The sequence below is a fragment of the Dermacentor andersoni genome, chromosome 1 (genome assembly GCF_023375885.2).
Source record: "Dermacentor andersoni chromosome 1, qqDerAnde1_hic_scaffold, whole genome shotgun sequence".
NCBI classification, from domain to species: domain Eukaryota; kingdom Metazoa; phylum Arthropoda; class Arachnida; order Ixodida; family Ixodidae; genus Dermacentor; species Dermacentor andersoni.
In genome coordinates this window covers 30,595,033-30,601,459 of record NC_092814.1, presented here as the reverse complement: position 1 = coordinate 30,601,459, position 6,427 = coordinate 30,595,033, and the positions used below count along the sequence as shown (strand labels likewise).

Here is a 6,427-nt window from a genome sequence, read left to right as displayed (position 1 = left end):
TTCTCTTGTCCCGTCTTTGAATCGCGCTACCATACTCCCCTTGAAGTTGCGCCTATAGACTCACAGTCCGGGCTGGCACACAGCACTGGTCGCCATGGTGTTGAGCCATGCCCAGGTGAAATCCCAGGGTGTAACCTCGCATCAAGCAGGATACAAACTGGCTAGAACTCGCATGGATCAGCTTGCTGTCGCAAGTCACAGTTAGTTCCTAATGTGACTGGCCACAGGACCAACTGGTCCGGTGAAAATACATGCAGGCAAAACAGCATGGTGCTGAAACTTGAAACCCTTTATTTGAACACTTGCAGCAAGGATTGTGAAAGCATATCTTGTAGCTCCCCAAGGTGTGAAATGCACTTGCACATCGCCTTGTACACCATCTGAAAGAAATATTTAGGCATAGTGAGTGAAATTTAAAACAATCATGACTTCAATCCACTCAGTTCTAGTAAACAGTGAGCTTTACCAAAATCATGTGGATTGTATCAACAGCCTTTGGGCAGTACCACAGTGTACCTTCATCACAGCCCCTTTTACAGTTTATGTGGCTCAAGGCCTCAACCTGAGCTCTCACGAGGCTCTCAACCTGAGCTGCAGGAGCTATGCAATGATTGTTAAATTGTTTAGCGCCATTGAGTGTTGCTTTAGTGTAAATAGAATTCAAATGAGCTCATTTGTATTTTGAACTTGGTGTGTGATGTAACTCAGGCTCCCAAGAAGCATTCTTCTGCTGAATAACACAAGAGCTTGAGGGCCAGTCTTTAATGTTATTGCTGTTTTGCACCAATTCAAAAGCCTGCCATTCGAGGCTACGTGTTTGCGAGCACGCACTTGCAGTGAAAGCACAGCATAAATGTGCTTCTATTGCGTTGGGCAGATTGACATATACGCACTAGTATTTAATAGACGTTTGTGCAACATTGGGCACAAACATTGCACGGCACTATATTCAAATGGGCTATTGGAGACAAAAGGGGCTTACGCAAACTGGCAAGCACTTCACATATGCTGCGTGATAATTTTTAAGTTTTATGCAATTTTTAACAAATCGCCTGTTGAAGATACCGTAATTCTAGTCCTTCAGCTGGGTCCTTCAGAGGAGATTACCTGCACGAAAAATCGAAACACATATTGAACTAATTTTAAAAAATTCAATAATTAACTTCCTAATTTATTACATTACGGCACATGTCGCAATCTACGAATTGTAGCCATTGAGATTGCCAGGCGTATCCACTTGGACTTACTCTCCAGAATGACACCAGTTGAAAATATGTGTCATGAAACTCTCCGTAAAATTTGGTCTACTTACTTTTTTAACAAAACGCTCTTTTATGTATTGGAGCACAAAAGTAACTGGAACGCCCATTTATTTCGCCTCGCACTTCAGAAAATTATATATCGAAACTGGCGTAATTCTGGAAATTCATTTAAAGTGGATGCATCTTGCAAACTCACAGGCTACAATTCGTTAATTTCAATATGTGCAGCAAGGTTAATTTGTCAATTTTTGCTAATTACTTGAAGATGTCTTTCGAGTTCGCCTTCTAATAATGTCCACCTCTTCGAATAATTCAGCTCAGTGACAAGAATTATGATATCTGCCACAGGCCATTTCTACAAATTCCGCAAAACATAAAAATTATCAACCTGTATACGAACATCACGTACAGCAGGGACCTATGACATCATGCTCAAGCGTGCCAACATTCAGGATAAAAACAAACATTAACTTACGCTCAAAACATAAGCAAGTGAAATAATTACCTCCAAATTGTAGAATCCGGGCTGGAGAAAACGGTGCTCTTCGATCCGCACTGGTGAATCACAACACCACAAAGTACAGCAATAACAACCGTTGATACCCGCTTGCCTGTACTTGTAACGCCGTCCAGAGAAGAAACTGTCCAAAAATATTTACTTCATGCGCAAGATCATGCAGGTTCCTCACAAAAACTTGATCACACGCACACCCGAGAGACTCTCGTTGTCTCACAAAATTGCCTCGCCATGACAGATTCCGCCATGTGCTGTACGAAACTAGGGCCACTGTGGCGTCGTCATATTTTTTATATTCGGGCTGCATCTGTAATGATGCTGTTTGCTGCGAATAAAAATTCGAGCTTTTCCGAGAAATGCTTATATTGCAATACCAGGCTATTATTTTATTATTAGTGTCAAAAGAGCACATCAAGACAAGATACGAGACTAAAGCTACTAAGCATTCAACAAAAATGGCGGCGATTGTAGCGGCGTCGTGCAGGAAGGAAAAGATAGGAGCAGCGGTCATTGCAGCCTGATAACTGCTGAAGGTGCCACATGTTAAGGCTCTTTTTTGTTAGGGAAGGAATTGCTATGCTGTAAACACTAGCCGTTTGCGCAACGGCTCATCATGACCAATCGGGCAAGCTCCTCGCTAGACGACGTCGACAGTGTAGCAAGGTAACACAGTGTCGATCAAGAGCGCGTCGCTTTTGTCTACTACAAGTAAGGTTCAATAAAAGTGGCAGTTTTCCTGGAGATATATTTTTTGGCAACTCCTACTTTCGATTGCAATCGATCCCGATCGATCGCGATCAAAGGTACCCTGAGTGACGAGCATTTCCATGCAGTTCATGCAATTAATTACGATTGTTGTCACAACACAAACGAATAAAAAAATTTTTTTTTTTTTTGCTGCTGCTGCAAGAGTAAAAGCTCTTCGTTCTGATACAAACACCACCTAGGGCTAAATATGGACATGTTGCAGCAGAGGCTATGGTTGCAGATACAAAAAATGTATTGCAATGCAAGTGGGAAGCTCCACTTTCCAGTCGATAGATTCTACTTCCGGCTGGAAAATGCTCCATCCAGTTGTTTCCAGTTGGAAGCGCTGTTTCCAGCTAAAAAATGCTGTATCCAGTTGTTTCCAGCTGAAGCTGGAAAACTTCCAGCTAGAAGTGCTGCTTCTAGCTGGAAAACTAGCTGAGGTGGATTCCACTTCAAGCTGGAAAGTGCCATTTCCAGCTGGCTCTGGAAAATTTCCATCTGGAAGGGCTGATTCCAGTTGGAAACCTGGCTGGGAAGACCATTTCCAGCTAGAAATTCAGAGCCCATTTTCATGTGGCGCGCTGCAGTTCGTCGCACTGGGTAAGCGAAACTTCGCGCCATGCTGACTGCTTCGCCTGTCTTGAAGCTTGCTTGATTATCCTAAAATTCGGTCTTTTGCACCTACAGTCCCGACGGCAGACCGACATAGCAGCAGTCATGGCTGGTGATTCACGATTCGAGGCTCCGCCGCAGCGACAAATATAACAGTTCGACTGGTGCGAAGTAGTGACGTGACCAGGTGTGTGCACAAATGACCACGAATGGTCAGGCTGATTCGGTGACAATTCACTACACCACTACGAGCAGCACAGGTTAGAGCGTTAAATGTGCTCATCCTTTTGAACTCAAGCCAGCACGTTGAGGCAGCGCAGCAAGGTAGTTTTGATTGCAGCACATCGATGTTCGAGCCCTGTCATTAAAAGCTACATCAAGCGAGCAGCGCACGAGCTCGCGCTGCAGCGCGATTCGCACGTACGTTACTGCGAGCTCATATGCATTGCATCAGTTATTTATGAGTTGCTAATGGGACAGATGGCCGCTACTACAGTGCAGGCATAACTACTTGTCTAGCGGCATGCAATCAACAAAGATTGCAGGAGGCCCGCCCTTTCGCGGCATGTCGAAAGACCGCGGCCGTCGCGGCGTGTACGATATCGTGCGCTCGAGCAGTTCGCACATCGCGGCATGCTGAAAGACCGCTGCCGTCGCGGCGCGTACCGTCGTGCGCTATAGAGCAGTTCCGTACCCTGTCTGCTTATCGCTGCTGTGAATTCATTTATAGGAAACATTTTCCCGCGTTTGTGCGCCTGAATCTAGCAGCATCCAAACCTTACCTGAAGTTTAACTTCGTACGCGACTAGCTCACTTGCGATTGACACCGCGCTAAAACTTCACCGCTTATTTCTTGAACGGCGTACACGTATTCGGCGTTGCATAATTTATTGCCTTTACGCAGCGTGCCACCCCTGAAAAAATCTTCGGCGCCCGATATTCGCTGCAAGCCGTGGTACAATAAAACGGAAGTGGCGGGTCCATATTGTAAGCGTGCTTTCCGATAAGCAGACGACCGAGCTTGGTACTACCCAGTTCAGGACAGAGGGCGCTTTTAAGCACCATTTTCGCAGCGCCCCCTGGGCAATGCAAGAGCCCCATAGTGTCGGTTTGTCGTTGACATGATTTGATAACGAGCTCTTGTTCTCGCTTCTACGATGCGGAATGTTTTACGGCGAGCGATCGCTCTGGCTTGTTGATTTTAGCGTTATAGTTTATGTGCGTAAAAAAAGGAAGTACACAATGGTTAACTTGATACTGAGCTGCCACTAAGCGGATTGTGTGTGTTGAGCAGCCAGTGTGGTAGATCTCATTTCGTGGCGCTCGATCCGACCGCGATGAATGCTGCGTCGCATGTGTAGTGAAATTCTCGCGACACGCTTTACGTATATATCTCGAAATTGTGTTAGCATGAATTTTCAAACAGAGACGTACGAGGTGTGACACAAAAGAAATGAGACTAAGTGTGTAGCTTGAAAAAAGTGGAGTTGACAACAACTGTTTTGCTGACGTAATCCCACACACCTCCTATATTCATGCGTCCAGTTTCGACAGAATCGATCACGCCAGTTGGGAGTGCTGCGTCATTGAGTGAACATGTGCAACTGCATTATGCCGGAAAAATGTCTGATGTAAAAACCGAACAGCGAATCAACATCAATTTTCTTGTGAAACTTAAGAAATCAGCCACAGAAACATTTCAAATAATAACCGAGGCTTATGGAGATGTAACTTTGTCTCGTGCACGTGTGTTTGAATGGCATAAGCGGCTTTCAGGGGCAAGGGACAGTGTGGAAGATGATGAACGTGCTGGGCGCCCAAGGTCAGCGATTACAGTCCAAAACATTGCCAATGTTCGTGATGTTATCAGTGGTGACCAAAGATTAAGTGTTCGTACAGTGGTGGAGTTGGTTCGCTTGGATAGGGAAGCTATTTGACGCATTTTAACGGACGAATTACACATGAGGAAGATTTGTGCGAAGGTTGTTCCAAAAGTTCTGTCCGTTGACGAAAAACAGTGCCGTAAGGACGTGTGTGTGGACATGTTAGAACGCATTGCAAACGAGCCAAATTTGTTGGAATCTGTTGTAACATGGGATGAGACATGTATTTTTACCTATGACCCAGAAAGTAAGCGCCAGTCAATGCAGTGGAAGTCTCCAGGATCCCCAAGACCCAAAAAAGCACGCATGTCAAAATCGAAATTCGAGGCAATGTTAATTGTCTTCGTCGGCATTAATGGAATTGTAATGATTGAGTGGGTTCCCAGTGGTCAGGCGGTTAATCAACACTACTACATTGAAGTACTAAAAAGACTTCGTGAAAAAATTAGGAAAAAAAGGTCCCAGTTGTGGAGTGATGGATGGCTGTTGCACCAGGACAATTCACCCGCTCACACGGCCCTATCTGTCAAGCAGTTTCTGACCAGCAAAAACATTACTGTGTTGGGGCGTCCTCCTTATTCACCTGATTTGGCTTCATGCGACTTCGTTTTACTTCCTAAAGTTAAATCTTGCTTAAAGGGAACCCATTTTACCTCAGTTGAAGAGCTTCAGGCAAAAATGGAGAATCTCCTGAAGGGCCTTCCAAAAACCTCGTTCCAGACCGGTTACCAGCAATGGCAGCACCGAATGCAGAAGTGTATGAATGCTGAAGGGGACTACTCTGAAAATGATAATGTCACAGAGAACTGATTCAGTAAGTGCAATAAGTTATTGGACCAATCTCGTTTTTTTTGTGTCACACCTCGTACAGTTGTATAACTGCTAGCGTACTCGGATGAAAGGCCGTGTTTGCGGGGCATGCATCAGCAGTGTGTGCGCTGCCGTTTTCGTATAGTTTAAAAGTAGCAGTATTTTTAAGATTCCTGGCAACCAATCTAAATAATTTTGGTTAGTTACCGCAGGCAAAACACGAGACTTGAAGAAATATCTAGCAGAAATATCTAGATTCACCCTATCTAAATATATGCAACCACAAACGCTTTTGGAGCATGAAACCTGCGATAAGCTGTCACTCGCAGCTTCGCAACTTAGGCGAAAAAATTAGAGAACAATAAATTAGTCGCTCCGGGAAGCACCTACACATTTCAAACTGGAGGCATTGCGTTTGACGGTAGTTAGAATGTTTCTTTTTGTCTCTTTTATAAACAGTTTAGCAGCAGAAGTTATCTTTCGGGCTATATGAAAAGCGTTACACGCCTTTCGATGCTTCGGCGTTATGCAGTTTACGTGCTGTTAATCACTAGGCAGCTGCTGGCGCAGATTCGCATTGTGCCAGTCGGGCA

The 6,427-nt window shown here is 44.7% G+C and overlaps 1 long non-coding RNA gene across 1 annotated transcript; it reads right to left on the bottom strand.

The window, feature by feature from the left end:
• Positions 1 to 274: 274 nt before the first annotated feature.
• Positions 275 to 2,082, bottom strand: LOC129388177 (uncharacterized). Its single transcript, XR_008615207.2, has 2 exons — positions 1,768 to 2,082; positions 275 to 380 (listed from the first exon to the last, which is right to left on the bottom strand). It is a non-coding gene; the product is annotated as an uncharacterized lncRNA (long non-coding RNA).
• Positions 2,083 to 6,427: the final 4,345 nt, after the last annotated feature.